The following is a 14748-nucleotide window of genomic DNA, read 5'->3' as shown; positions in this document are numbered from 1 at the left end:
GTAAGTCGTGAGACCATAAGCATCTTAGAAGAAAACATAGGCAGTAAGCTCTCCGACATCTCTCGTAGCAATATATTTGCTGATTTATCTTCCATAGGCAAGTGAAATAAAAGACAAGATAAACAAATGGGACTATATCTAACTAAAAAGCTTTTGCACAGCTAAAGACAGAATAAAAGAATAAAATAAGAACAGAATAAAAAAGCATTCACTTTTTATTGCTTGATCTGTCTCTTATCTCTATAGGTGTATAGATGACCTCTTCCCTTTCTTTTATTTGGGATTTGTGTGTGTGTGTGTGTGTGTGTGTGTGTGTGTGTGTGTGTGACAGAGACAGAGAGAGGGACAGATAGGTACAGACAGACAGGAAGGGAGATAGATGAGAAGCATCAATTCTTTGTTGCAGTACGTTAGCTGTTCATTGACTGTTCTCTTATATATGTCCTGACTGGGGGCTACAGCTAAGCCAGTGACCTCCTGCTCAAGTCAGCAGCCTAGGGCTTCAAAGCAGCCACCCCTGGGCTCAAACCAGTGACCATGGGGTCATGTCCACGATCTCACACTCAATCCAGCGACCCCTCATTCAAACTGGTGAGCCCGTGTTCAAGCCGAATGAACCCGCGCTCAAGCAGGCAACCTCAGGGCCTCAAACCTGGGTCCTCAGCATCCCAGGCCAACACTCTCACTGTGCTACTACCTGGGCAGGCTTATTTCTTTAATTGTTATTTTTTAAATAACTGTGTCTTATTTTCCTATAGTTTATACTACTGTGGTTTTACTGGTACTAGTACAGTAGTATTATGTAACATATCTCTTCCCCTTCATTTCCTGGAAATCAGGATTTCTTAACCCTAAAACTGTTGACATTTTTGACCAGATAATTTTTATTGTCCTGGGTATTGTTAGATATTTAACAGCATCTCTGTCTTCTACCCACCAGATTCTAGTAGTACACATATACTCCAAGTTGTGACAACAAAAATTGTGTTCAGAGATGGTCAAATATCACATTAGAGGCAACATTGTTCACCCTCCCCACTGAGTATGAATATATGATAACATAAAATTGAGTGTATTCTAACCAATTTGAAGGTAGAGAAGAGTATGTATGTTTTCAAGAAAGCAGTATAGCAAAATTATTGTAAACATGAACTAGAAAGTCAGAGTGACCTGAGTTCAAGATATGTATCAACAATTTATCAGCCTGACCAGGTGGTAGCACAATCAATAGTATGTCAGACTGGGATGCAGAAGACTTAGATTCAAAACCCCGAGGTTGCCGGCTTGAGCACGGGCTCATCCAGACCAGCTTAAGTGCAGGGTTCTTGGCTGGAGTGTGGGATCATAGACATGACCTCATGGTCACTGACTTGAGCCCAAAGTTTCACTGGCTTGAAACCCAAGTGTGCTGGCTTGAGCAAGGGGTTACACGCTCTGCTCTAGCCTCTGGCAAGGCACATATGAGAAAGCAATCAGTGAACAACTAAGGTGCTGCATTGAAGAATTGATGCTTCTCATCTCCCTCCCCTCCTGTTTGTCAGTGTCTGTCTCTCTTAATGTCTCTATAGAAAAATAAAATAAAATAAATTATTAGCCTGACCAGGCGGTGGCGCAATGGATAGAATGTCTGACTGGGACACAGAAGACCCAAGTTCGAAACCACGAGGTCGCCGGCTTGAGTGTGGGCTCATCTGGTTTGAGCAAGGCTCACCAGCTTGAGCCCAAGGTTGCTGGCTTGATTGAGCAAGGGGTCACTTGCTCTGCTGTAGCCCCCCAATCAAGGCACATATGAGAAATCAATCAATGAACAACTAAGGTGCCACAATAAATAATTGATGCTTCTCATCTCTCTCCCTTCCTGTTTGTCCCTATCTGTCCCTCTCTCTGACTCTCTCTGTCTCTGTCACAGAAAAAAAAAAGAATCATATGGAAAAAGTTATCTTTCTGAGCCTCAATTTTTTCCAGTAGAAATAATAACCATGTTTCCCTCATAAGGTTGTTATGAGGATTTCCTAAATCATTTATTGAACAAATATCTATTGAGTGGCTTCCCTATGCCAGATATTCTAACATAGTTAATGCATGACCATTGGTAGCATTCATTCAATATTACCCCTTATTTTTATAGCTCTAAGGAACTCTCTATTATGATTATTTTTCTTTTTTCTTATATATCAGACAATCTTGTAGTAACCTAGCTTCAGGATAGACTAGCCTACTAAGTGGGAAGTTTGTAGAGCAGCCAATTTAAGTGTCTGATCTACTAAATAGCAGGTAATTTTTTTTTTTTGGCAGAGACAGAGAGAGTCAGAGAGAGGGACAGACAGACAGGAAGGGAGAGAGAGATGAGAAACATCAATTCTTCATTCCTGAGTCCTCCACATTCCAGTCTGACACTCTATTCACTAAGTCACCTCCTGGTCAGGTAATAGCAGGTAATTTTTTTGCACAAATAAAGAATTAATATTCTGGATTTTCAGGTCTTTTTGTGATTTGATTACTATAAAATAGTTTTTTAAAGCCTGATTAAGTTTAAGTAAACTAGTTAACTCACATTAATAAAAATGGAGAGCCAAAATTTGCTTACAATTATGGAGCCAAGATAGAGCCAGTCCAAGGAACCAATTTGTTTCCATCTAATTATTTTATTTTAACACATTTTGGCACTTTCATCAATATGGCATTTGTTATTTAAAAAATATATTTTCACATTTGCAATCTATTTGAACTAAAGAAATTTTATTGAAACTATGCAGTTACCTAAATCTGCCACTAGAGGGTACATTTGGAGAGGTGATTGAGCTTTCCCTTTTAATGCAGGGCATTTACATTTTATTTAACTGATGGTACTTGTGCTCATTTTACTCAGCATGTTAAACCCCTGTGTTAAGAATTGTGAAGATCTGATCTTTACAAAAGAAAGTCCTAAAGAAGTTCACAAGTGAAGGAAGGGAAAACTAACAATCTGCTGAATACTTTATATTTATGACATCACAATTCCTATAAAAATACTAAAAAATTGGTAATATTGTAACAATTTTACAAAGGATGCTGAGAGTACACTGTCTGCAAAAAACCCATGGCAAATATTAGAAACAGGATCTGAATTCCGGTCTGCTTGACTCCAAAACCCACGTTTGTCTAGTATTCCACATCAACAAATCAAGTTTTAATACAAATAAATTGTTCACATGCTTCCATTCTACACAGTACAATTTTACCTTTTATGCCACTTTTACCTTTTTGTTTTGTATTTTAAGTATGTGTGCTGTGTTTTTATCACTACTGCTACTTTTGTAAATTCTAAATTCAAGGAAGCCAAGATATGAGAAAATATGCTTCTCTTATCTTCTCTATTGCATGGTGGAGGCAGACACATTGGAGCTGTTATTTATGTTATTGAAGCTTATTACTATGTGCCTCTATAGTTAATGTATTTATTTATTTATTATTTTTTACAGAGAGAAAGTCAGAGAGAGGGACAGAGAGACAGGAACAGAGAGAGATGAGAAACATCAACTATCAGTTTTTCGTTGCGACACCTTAGTTGTTCATTGATTGCTTTATGTGCCTTGACCATGGGCCTTCAGCAGACTGAGTAACCCCTTGCTCGAGCCAGAGACCTCAGGTCCAAGCTGGTGAGCTTTTGCTCAAACCAGATGAGCCTGCACTCAAGCTGGCGACCTTGGGGTCTCGAACCTGGGTCCTTGGCATCCCAGTCTGACACTCTATCCACTGTGCCACTGCCTGGTCAGGCTTTAACAATTTTTATTTAAAAAAATAATTTAACAATTAATTGTTTTTCTCCAGGTGGCTAATCTGTCCATTCCTTTAACATGTCAGATTCTCTTACAATAACATATAAATAGCAAACATATTTGGGATCTTTAATTATTATAAAATATATTCTTAAACTCAATATAAAACTTACAACTCCCTGAGTTTGATTTACTTCATCTTATTAATTATTTCTTTAAAAAAATTTTATTTTTTCAAATAAAAAAATTGAGAAAATAGAAGAATCCCAAAATACCTATCTTAAATAATTATTAATATATGACCAATCAATTGTGTTTCTTATATAGCACACTACAACCAACACAAATTGTTTTAAAGCAGACTTCTAGATACCATATCATCTAAAAACATTTTATTATATAGCTTTAAAACATAAGAATATTGAAAAACAGAACCACAACATCAGTAATATGCCTAAAAAACAAACAAATAAAAAAGTCCTTAATATTATCAAAAATCCAGGCAATGTTTAGATTTCGATTATTGTCTCATAAACAATGTTTTTGTAAATCAGAACATCATGTTTGGTTTATAGGTATTCTAAGAATTTATCTATAAAGTGTTTCCTTCCTATTTTCTTATTTCTTGTTTGCTATATATTAATCATTGATATTCTCCAATCTTGATCATGTAATTTATATTTAAGAATACTATATATTGATTTTTTTGCTAAGTGCAATTCATTTTCCCTAAGACCATAATATATATCTAATTAATATCCCCATTTTAGCTTTTAATGTTTATCTCTTTTCTAATGTGTCCACATTAAACTCAACCTATTTAAATACTATATTACTAATAAAATTTCACTTTCCAGTCCCTTTGCCCCATCATCTTCTCCCACACAACATCAATACTATAAGGCTCCCATTCTCTATTGTATTTAATGGAACAAGAGCTAGATAAAATGGAGAGCAAGGGATAGGAGCACTGTTAGTGAGTTAAAAAGGTGAAGTAAAAACCCCCCAAAATGCCACAAACATAAGTTTGAGTCCCAGATAAGATAATTTGTTCATTATTGAGGTTTGAATGAGAGGAGATGTAAAGGAGAAAGGAAGAAACTAATATAGAGGGAGAAAAGAAAGAGAGAGAGAGAAAAAAAGAGGGAAGCATTAAAAGAAGAAAAAAGAGGAGAGAGAGATAAAGAGTTAAGGGTTTTGGAGTGCAACCCTCATAGAGAGAAAGAAAGAGGAAAGAAAAGATAATGGGAGATGTAACACTTATGGGTAGTGTAGTTCAAGGAGAGGAGAGAGTAAGACCGGCAGAGAGTTAAACAACCAAATTGGAGGAGGAAAAAAAAAATTAGGAATGAAGATAAGAGAAACAAACGAACAAATATAATAAAATGGGATAGGTTATAAAGTCTGCGGATTATTCTTGATTTTGAGAGGTTATCTTCTTGCTTTTTCTTTTCTCTCCCTCTTCCTGGTCAGTGACTCTGTACCCCAGGTTCTGCCCCTTTGGCATGCTCAGGTAGAGGTTTGCAGTTGATAAGTCTCTATGGTGATGTCATGTATTGTGCTTCAGTCTCGTTGGCAGTTGAGGCTCATTAGCATTTATAGGCTCCGACAGTGAGAGAGTCCGTGTTCCTGGAGCCTCTCTCCTAGTCTTTCCTTCCTCAATTAGTAACCTGATAATTCAGCTATGGGTTGCTGCTGCCTCTGCCTGGATAGTAAGAGGCTCAAAGAGCTGGCAACTCCCCACTCTATTCCCACTCAGCACAGGGCTCTGGGTAAGGCTCAGTCAGTCAGAGCTACTAGCATAATCAGGCGAGGCTTCCACCCACTCAAAGACCTCTGGCTCTGCCACTCTGTCCGGTAACATGGGCAAGCACCCACTCCCAGGGCACTTGGAAGAAACTCCTGCTCACTATCTGTGCACAGACCAGGATCTCAGGCCAGCAGTCTCACCCTCTGAGTGAAACCCCTGCCCGCACAGAAAAGTTCCAGCATTGGAATTGGCTCTCACTCCCTCCTCATGCGTGGCTTTTTCAGGGTGCTGAGGCGGCCCAAGATTCCGCTTTCAGCCCTCACAGAGGCCTCTGACTCTGCCCCTCTCTGGGATAACACGGGCACCCACTTCTGAGGTGCTGGGAGGAATCTCTTGCCCACTCTCTGTGCATGCAGGCCAGGATATCAGGCTGGCCGCCTCACACTTTGAGTGAAACCCCCTCCCGCACGGAAAAGTTCCAGCGTTGTAATTGGCTCTCGCTCCCTCCCCATGCGTGGCTTTTTCAGGGTGCTGGGGCAGCCCAAGATTCCGCTTTTGGCCCACACAAAGGCCTCTGACTCTGCCTCTCTGTGGGATAACACGGGCGCCCACTCCCGGGGCTTTTGAAGGAATCTCTCGCCCACTATCTGCACGTGCTGACCAGGAGATCGGGGAAAATGGCTGCCCCACTTGTCATTCTTTGTCTGGGTTTGGCACGAGTGTTAGCTTGTATTGACTGGGTTGCCACAGGCACAGTTTTTCCTCGGCTTGGATCTCCGTGCTACAGCCTGGTTCGGCCGTTTGTGCTGCGGCCTGGATCTATTCACCCCCTTTGCCCGCCTTAGTTTCTATATTCTCAGTTCCCAGTGAAAGCAGCCCTGTTTAGGTTAGTGAGGAAGGCGGAGCATTTCTTACTCCCTATTTCCTTCGGGGTTTGATTATATATTTAGCCAATTTTTTGCTCGACTATACCTTCAGGTGTATTGCGAAACATCTGGAGGCTCCAAGGATAGGTTTTTCTGTTTCTGGTTGAAGATCTTGTTGAGTTTTGGGGGAGATTTATCAGTATCAGTTCCTACCGCGCCATTACTCTGACGTCATCTCAAGGCTCCCATTCTCAAACTTACATTAGAGCTGAAATATCTAAGTCTCGGTTTTGTGACTACTTATTCCCTGATCTCATCCAACATAAGGAGCTTCTCATAATTTTTAGCCTTTGATGTAACCAACAGAGGGCTTAATTCCTAAATCAGAATCAAGTTTATTTCTGAGTTTCTCTTCAAAAAGTGTTTGTTCATCATGATATGACAGACCTGTATTATTAAAAATATCCTTCTATATTTAATAAGGTGTTACCATTCCCTGAATTTCCACCCTCATATCAAAATATCAAGGTATGCCTTCAAGAATAATTAGTATGTGATGGGGAGGTTTTTCCTCTTGGACTTGTTTGGTTACCTTTTTTTCTCTACGTCAAGATTTGATTTCATTTACATCACCTCTAAATGAGCTACCTATACTTGTTAACAATTAAAAGCTCTTTCTGGAATCTCTATTATAGCCTTTAATAAACAGCATGATGGAATCAGAAAGACAAATCTGTCTGGAGGAGCTATGATCATCAAGGACACAGTAAGGTGGCTACTTGAGGGACATTTGCCTGCCACTTGTTCTGTAAAAAGACACTAGCACAAAGTCATTCTTATATGTTCCCAAGTTATTAAGGTAAATGACCTCATTCAAAAGTATCTCTTGGACCCTTGTTGCAAATGATCAACGATATAGCTCTTCCTGTTTGAAAGGAATAGCACATTTTGGGAATTCATATAGACTGATTAGTGGGGAATTAATTTAGATAACTGCACTTTCAATCTGAAGTGGTTGAGGTAAAAAGTAAGAAATAGCACGGCCAAACATATGAGCTCTTAAAAACAATCTTGACCCTTAAAATAGTTTAAAATACTTATTGATCTTATAATCTTGGTTAGTCTATATAGAAAATATAAACATGGGCTGATTGGAAGATTTCCCCCCCTACTATTTATTTCTCATCCTTTATTTTTTCTTCATTGCAAGGCATAGTAATAGAACAAAAACTTAGAGCTGGGTCTGAGTTCAGATTTCTATTCATGACTAACGGTGTCAGTTTTGGATAGGCTTCCAATCACCTCAGTATTTGAGAATGTTTTATACTGATTCTTTTTTGCTAACTATATTAATGCTTTTGCTCTAAGATCATAGGCCAATACAGTTTATTTTCTCATTTTAGTCCTTTGACATTTATCTTTTTCTCTTTACATATTGTATGATAATCATTTATGTATTTATAAATAAATGATAATTTATTCAAGAGTCTTAGGATGTGCAAACTGGAAATACAACCGGCCAAAAACCCAGAAATGTTTTAAAGAAGAAAGAGAAGTTAAGAGTTTTTATAATAAAAGGAGATTTTTTTAGCTCTAGGAGTGGTCCAGGAAGATTATCAGTCTGATGTCAGGTGTCTGGAGGATGGATTCCAGGTGGTCTGGTCACATCTGGGGATCTGGATAAAGGCTGGTCAGTGGTCTGGATATGTGAGTCCTTCAGTGGTTACTCAGAGGGTTATCTGGAGGTCTGATGTATGTCCAAGCATGGATGCAAGACTGAAAAGTTCAAGCATTTTATTCTTACACTTTTAAAACAAGAGCAGAATCATTTCCTTATGCCTCAGCCTACTTGATTTTAGCAATTTAGCAGCATTTCTGAGTTATCAGCACCTGGTGTTGCCACATTTGTCCTTCACCAGTAGGCTATCCTGATCATTGTGTTCTGGAAGGCTGAGTTGAAGCCAGTGTTACAGTCAAATTTTGTGTCCAGAATGGCACAGTCTCAAGTACTACTAGGCAATCACCTGCAAAGAACCCTGCTTCTCTCTCCTTTCCAAAAGCCATCATAAGAACCTGTCACTAAGGAACCAATGGTTGTGTGAAGTGTCACATTCAGTGTGGCCTAAAAGTGGGAGGAAAGCCAGCATTTCCTATTCATAATAAACATGCCATTTGAAACCACTGATAGTGCTCTGGAAGCTGATAAAACCCTGGTAACTAAATGTTGGTTCAGATTTTTCTGCTTCGTTTAAATGAAATAATCAGTAAACATATCATGTTGAGATCAACCTAACTTGCCATAGAGCATGAAGTCGGTAACATCTCCTTTGATTATGAATGCTTTCAAGAGCTTGAGATTTATATCAAGGTACCTTGGACTGTGTACCCAGCACTTAGCTATTGTTGCTACATAATAGCTGATTAATAATGTTTGTTAACTTAAAAACTTTATTCTTTTGACATCTAATATCAAGTTTTTGTACACACAGACCCAGGGGTAAGCCCTCAAATTAGAATTCTACCTCAGTAAGTGGAGGGCAGAAAAAGACTAAAGGAAGAAGCAGGCCACTCCAATCTGATAATTAATAGAGATTACAGTATTAAGGGAAACTTACATATGAGGCGTGTCTTGGGCAGCTGCAAGACTAAGTCCCTGTGTCACTTGGCAGGCACCAAAGAATTATATATGATAAAGGGATGGGGAGAGACAGCCAGGCTATATTGTATTTATATTACACATCATATTTTGTTATTTTATACTTTTTTTGGCCCATCTTCTCTGTTTTGTAGATCTGTGGTCAATCTTTATACAATTTCACATTTAAAAAAATTTTAATAGCCTTAAAATTCATTTTAAAATATAGTTGGATAAGTCCTATTATGCTGACTTGAATATTCTCAAATAAAAAGAATATTCTTTTCTTCTTAGTATAATTTACATTTTAAACAAATTTGCAAAAACATTCACTGAGATTTTCATTAAAATTACATCAAGCCTTTTCAATAACTGAAATAATAATATTTCCAATAGAATCTTCTTATTCAAAATATTGTATGTCTGGACTTCTATTCAAGTTGTCTTTGATGTGCCTTAGTAAAGTTGTGTAGTTTATGTTTCGGTCTCTCTTGTTTATTATTCAAGATATTCATAAGAATTATTGCTGGTATATAGCTGTGACTATAGTTTCAAACTATATTCACTTCAACCTCAGGGATTCTGATACATCTTCTAGAATGGTCTCCCTCCTTCCAGCTTACTTATGAATATGTATATATCAGCCCTCAGGATTGTGGGGGGGAGCAATGTTAAGTAGCTATTGGGTTCCTTACAAGCATTTTTGTTTGTTTTTGCATAGAATCACTTTGTTATTTTTGTTATTACTTCTCAGAATTTTTCTTTTGCATTGAGCTATTTGTTTTCTAAAATAAAACTCAGCATTTCCTTGAAGAGGAAAAGAAAATTGCCCCTATTAATCAATAAGCAATGAATCTAATATGTGCAAAAAAACAATCCTGAATGCTTCAGGATTACACAGACCTGAACATCTGAATTTTACCTTTCATCAGTCAAGTTTGAATAAGAAGTGGCATTTGATAATCAATTAATTGAGATAAGCTGAAAACAGAGCAACAGAAATAAGAACATGTATTTTCATTAACCTTATTAAGTCTGTCTTTCTGAATATAGGCATCATGTAAATAAAAATATGATTGCTGAGGTAGAGTACTGAGGCAGGAATAAACAAACCTAAATTCTAAAAAATAAATAAATAAATACAGTCAAACTTCGCATTTCTGCACATCTATTCTTTTTTCCATCCTTACAAATTAAGTGCACATAGAAATCTTACGTTGACCCAGGACTTACAGATAAATCATTGTCTTGTGGCGGGAAGAGGTGGAGACAGAAACTTCACTATCTGATCTGCTCCATGGAGACACCTACTAAACATCAAGCACAATCCTAGGTGTCCTACATGCATCATCACATTGACTTTTAGTCCTCAGTTTACAAACGGGAACTCACTGAGCAAAGAGCAAGAACACAGCTTCCACCTCCGCTTGGGTGAATAACTTTAAATAAACCCCTTAACCTCTCCAAATGGTGTTGGGTTTTTTTTTTAATCTGTAAATGAGATCAGTCATACATACTTTGTAAGATTATGATGAGGATTAAAATATATAGGCCAAAAACTTAGCTCAGGAATCAGCCCATAGTTGATGATCAATAAATGGTAGCTACATCATCATAATTACCATAATTGTCTTCAACACACACACACACACACACACACACACACACACACACACACCAAAGGAACTTGCTAAAGCAACAATCAAAATTTAAATCTAGGCCCTTTATTTCTAAAACTCATTGTCTCTACCTTAGCCTTGCTACTCAAAGTGGGGTCCAAGTTCAAGTGTGAGAAGCACAGCTCTATAGTATTTGTGTTTTTACTTACTTGTCTGGTAGAGTGTTATACTTAGTTAAATTGATGTTGAAAATTAGCTATATGCCCATTGGCTAGGTCTTGAATGTAAACTCAACAAGGGTAAAGATTTTTATCTGTTCATGGCTGGATTTCAATTGCTTGGAAAATTGTCTGGTATGTAATAGAAGCTCAGTAAATATCTATTGATTAAATTAAATAACATAAGGCAAAGTTATAGGGAAGGGAAATCTTCTAGAGCTATTTTACATACTAAAGCAGAAAGAGTACTGTTTCACAGATATTCATTGCCAATTGTAATCCAGGTAAGATGGCACTCCCTTTGTTCATGCCACAAATGCTGCAGGAGAGAAGGAAAAAAGTGTCTCTTTTCGCTGCCTTTGCATGTTCTCTTCATGCAGACTAACCTGCATATATAACCACAGAAACGCAGAGCTGTCAGCACATGGCTGTGCTCGGTATTCTATTCTAAGCACTTGATTCCATTGTCTATATCCAATATGTCTACTGAGGGAGCAATTCTTCAAGTTTGGATTCTGTAATCACATTTCAAATGAAAACCTTAATCATGAAGATGACTAAAATTAAATAATACAATTGATATTTCTCTAATATTCACTAGATGAATCTTTACCTGAAAATGTTATTTTTCATTATCAGATGGACTTAGTGTTTTCAACTGATTCATTTCCATGAGCAACCATGGCACTTATCTGAATCTAAAAAAGAAAAAAGCCCTGGCAAGGTAGCTTGCTTGGTTGGATAGTTGACCCATTGCACCAGGGTTGTGGGTTCGATCCCTGGTAAAGATACATATGGGAAGCCACTGGTGAGATGAGTGCACAATTAAGAGGAACAACAACTCAACGTCTCTTTCTCTGTCTCTCCCATCCTCTCTCTCTCTAAAATCAATAAACAAATTTAAAAAAAACTTTCTGCACTTTGTTAGAATTATTTGTGTGCATTTTAAACCTCTACCACTAAACTATGTTCAAAATGAGTAAATCCTTTTTAAAATACTGTTTTCTTGTAATATTTGATATATTAAAAAGAATCCATGTTACGTGTATAAATTATATAACATAACAAGGAAGCTCACACTCTATAAATCCAGACCTAACATAAGAAAAGCTTGCCATTAATATTGTATTCACCTGTGTGTTTGTGGTTGGCTGGAAAAAAAGTGGTACCCCAAAGATAATCACTTCATAATCTCTGAAATCGGGATTTTCTGTAAATACTCTGTGTCTGTGTGTAACATGGATATTTACATATATACATGTAATGTTCTTTGTGACTTCCAGTAAAGGAAGACAGTAATTTAATAAAATTAATACTGGGCAGGAAATTGGTTCTAGCCTTAGTTCTGTTATAGACTTTCAATTAATCCTAACTTCTTAATTGCAAGCTTTCTTTAATTTAGGAACTATGAAACATAACCTCAAAAGATCCCATGAGTTCTGAAACTCTATTATTCTATGAAGAAATTTTATATGAGAAAGATGGACAACGAGAATAAAGAAAAAGTGAAAGTTCAATAAAACTATCGGTGTACATGCAAACAATTAAAGAAAAGGGATAAACATTTTTATTATTGGTACTTCAGAAAACTAATATGGTTGTTAATGCATTGGATACATACTTACCCTCTTTAAAAAACTCTTCAGTGATGAAAATAGCCAAATCTGAGCATCAGAAGACCCTCTAGTCTACTTGATGCATGATCTCTGTAGTTCTGAGAAGCAAAAGTATAAATTAATTTAAAGTGTGTGTGTGTGTGTGTGTGTGTGTGTGTAACGGTGAGTGTGGCTACTAAGGACTTGCTGATGAATGAATAAGATTCAGGGGGTGGGGGACATATGTGTATGAAAGGCTGATCAGTTCTGAGCAATGATGAAAATGTTTTACTACTGACCTTTGTAATTATGAAGGTTTCTACACTTGATCTGAGCTCACAATTAAGAAGAAAAATAAATAAATAAATAAATAAATAAATAACTCAAGTTGGGCAAACTTTATTTAATACCTTATACATTCTTATACTTTATTACACTTGAGCTAAACAATATGCCTATGTTTAAAGAGCTCAGAATCTAGTGGGAATATATATATATATATATATATATATACACACACACACACACACACACACACACACACAAACGGATAATGTGTTAGTTTTCTATTGCTGAACACCACTGACTTAGTCACTTAACACAACACAAATTTATTATGTTAAACAGAAGTCCAAAATGGGTTTCACTGGGCTAAAATTAACTTTAAGCTCTTAGATTTATAATAGTTTTTGGGGTGTTAAAATGAGAATTTCAGGCAAAGACCCTGGGGAGAGCATTTTGGTTGTTAGGAAATTAGAGGCTTTGTTCAAAGCCAGAGCAACTGAAACAATACTGCAAAGTGAAAGGTCTAGGCTCTCACGCACAATTTGCAATAAAGGTAGGAGAAAACATTTTATCACCTAGATTACCAAACATTGCTGGTTCGTACACTGGCCCCAGGAAACAGAGGGCAAAGAGAGACCATCGAAAGTGGAAGACCGTCCAGATTGGTAGGTGAAAAGTTTAATAAGCATGAGAACTTACATAAAGAGGTTTGTCTTGGCAGCCTCGTGAGCAAATCTCAGCACGCACCTGGTAGAATCTTAAAAGTTTCTAAGAGGCCTTACCTGGGTTCAGTCATATATTCAGTCCAGATGGCCTCAACACACCTATCTCAAGGCTGCATCCTTGTAAATGACTCTGGCTGTGGAAATTGCATGCAGAAAGTTCATTCCTGAAGACGGGGGGCTGGGGTGAGAAGTCTCTCCTCCTCTCACTTTAAAAAAAAAAGTGACCCAAGGAAAGACAGTCATTATATGTTTGTCTTTGAACTTGTCCTGGAAGACTGCCTAGAAGACTGAAAACCATCGGCAGAAAGAGGCTGTAGTTATAACCAGGTCAGTAAGCATCTAGAATAGAGAGGTACATGGGCTTAGTCCATGCAGCTACAGCTAGGATTCTCCAAAGAATCCCCCATAAGGCTCAGTTTATATACAATCAAGTCGAGAATGCACTGATGGACAATCTGTAACAACTTGCTCCCCCTTTTTTTTTTTTTCTGTGTCACAACAACTCAGGTGAGATCAGAAGCCACAGTTAGAAAGCTGGAAGAGGAAGGGTGGAAGCACTGGGTGGAGAGGACCTGTGAGCCAGCATACATACCCCTTCTCCTAATGCAGGCTTCTGACCTGAGGTTGCTCTGACACAGGCCCACGTTGGGAAGGTGGAGACATTTTCATTTTAAATCAAGATTGAAATGTGATTATTCTTCAGAGAAGTCATGGGGTTTTCCTGAGTTTTCGTCCAGACAGGGGAATAGTTAGTCCCATCTGGCCGATTTGTAGAAGCAGTAAGAAACAAAAATGAGGTTGCTCTAGTTACACTTTGCTTGTTTAGTGTAATGGTTTCAAATGGCCTTACAAGTCAGGGCTGGAAGGGGCTGAGATGAGCGGTCATCCACTCTCCCTTGTCAGCCCACATTGCACATGTAACTTGAGGTCATATTATAGGCAAGTGTATGTGACTCCTCGCTTTCTCTCAACCTCACCTGCCTCCCAGACCTCAGCCACTTTCTCTGCCAAGGCCACTGACACCCATCAGACATTAGCATTATGCTTTACATGAGCTAATTTTATCATTCATTTTGTAGAAGAGAGAGAGAAAGAGAGAGAGAAAGGGAGGAGGAGCAGGAAGCATCAACTCCCATATGTGCCTTGACCAGACAAGTGCAAGGTTTTGAACGGGCGACCTCAGTATTCCAGGTAAACACTTTACCGACTACGCCACCACAGGTCAGGCAAGAATGTGCTTTCTTAATGTTTGATTTTGCCCTTCTGTGATTAATAACAAATTTTGAACATTCATTTA

General features: G+C 37.9%; 2 non-coding genes across 2 annotated transcripts; both read left to right on the top strand.

Moving 5' to 3' along the window:
* Positions 1 to 12486: 12486 nt before the first annotated feature.
* Positions 12487 to 12566, top strand: LOC136313819 (small nucleolar RNA U2-19). The gene has a single exon (XR_010727247.1). It is a non-coding gene; the product is annotated as a small nucleolar RNA U2-19 (small nucleolar RNA).
* A 144-nt stretch (positions 12567 to 12710) lies between these two features.
* LOC136313818 (small nucleolar RNA U2-30) lies at positions 12711 to 12780 on the top strand. Its single transcript, XR_010727246.1, has one exon. It is a non-coding gene; the product is annotated as a small nucleolar RNA U2-30 (small nucleolar RNA).
* The last annotated feature ends 1968 nt before the right edge of the window (positions 12781 to 14748 follow it).

Source organism: Saccopteryx bilineata, chromosome 9 (assembly GCF_036850765.1).
Source record: "Saccopteryx bilineata isolate mSacBil1 chromosome 9, mSacBil1_pri_phased_curated, whole genome shotgun sequence".
Classification (NCBI taxonomy): domain Eukaryota; kingdom Metazoa; phylum Chordata; class Mammalia; order Chiroptera; family Emballonuridae; genus Saccopteryx; species Saccopteryx bilineata.
Note: the sequence above shows the minus strand (reverse complement) of the source record. Positions and strands in the feature narration are given on the sequence as shown.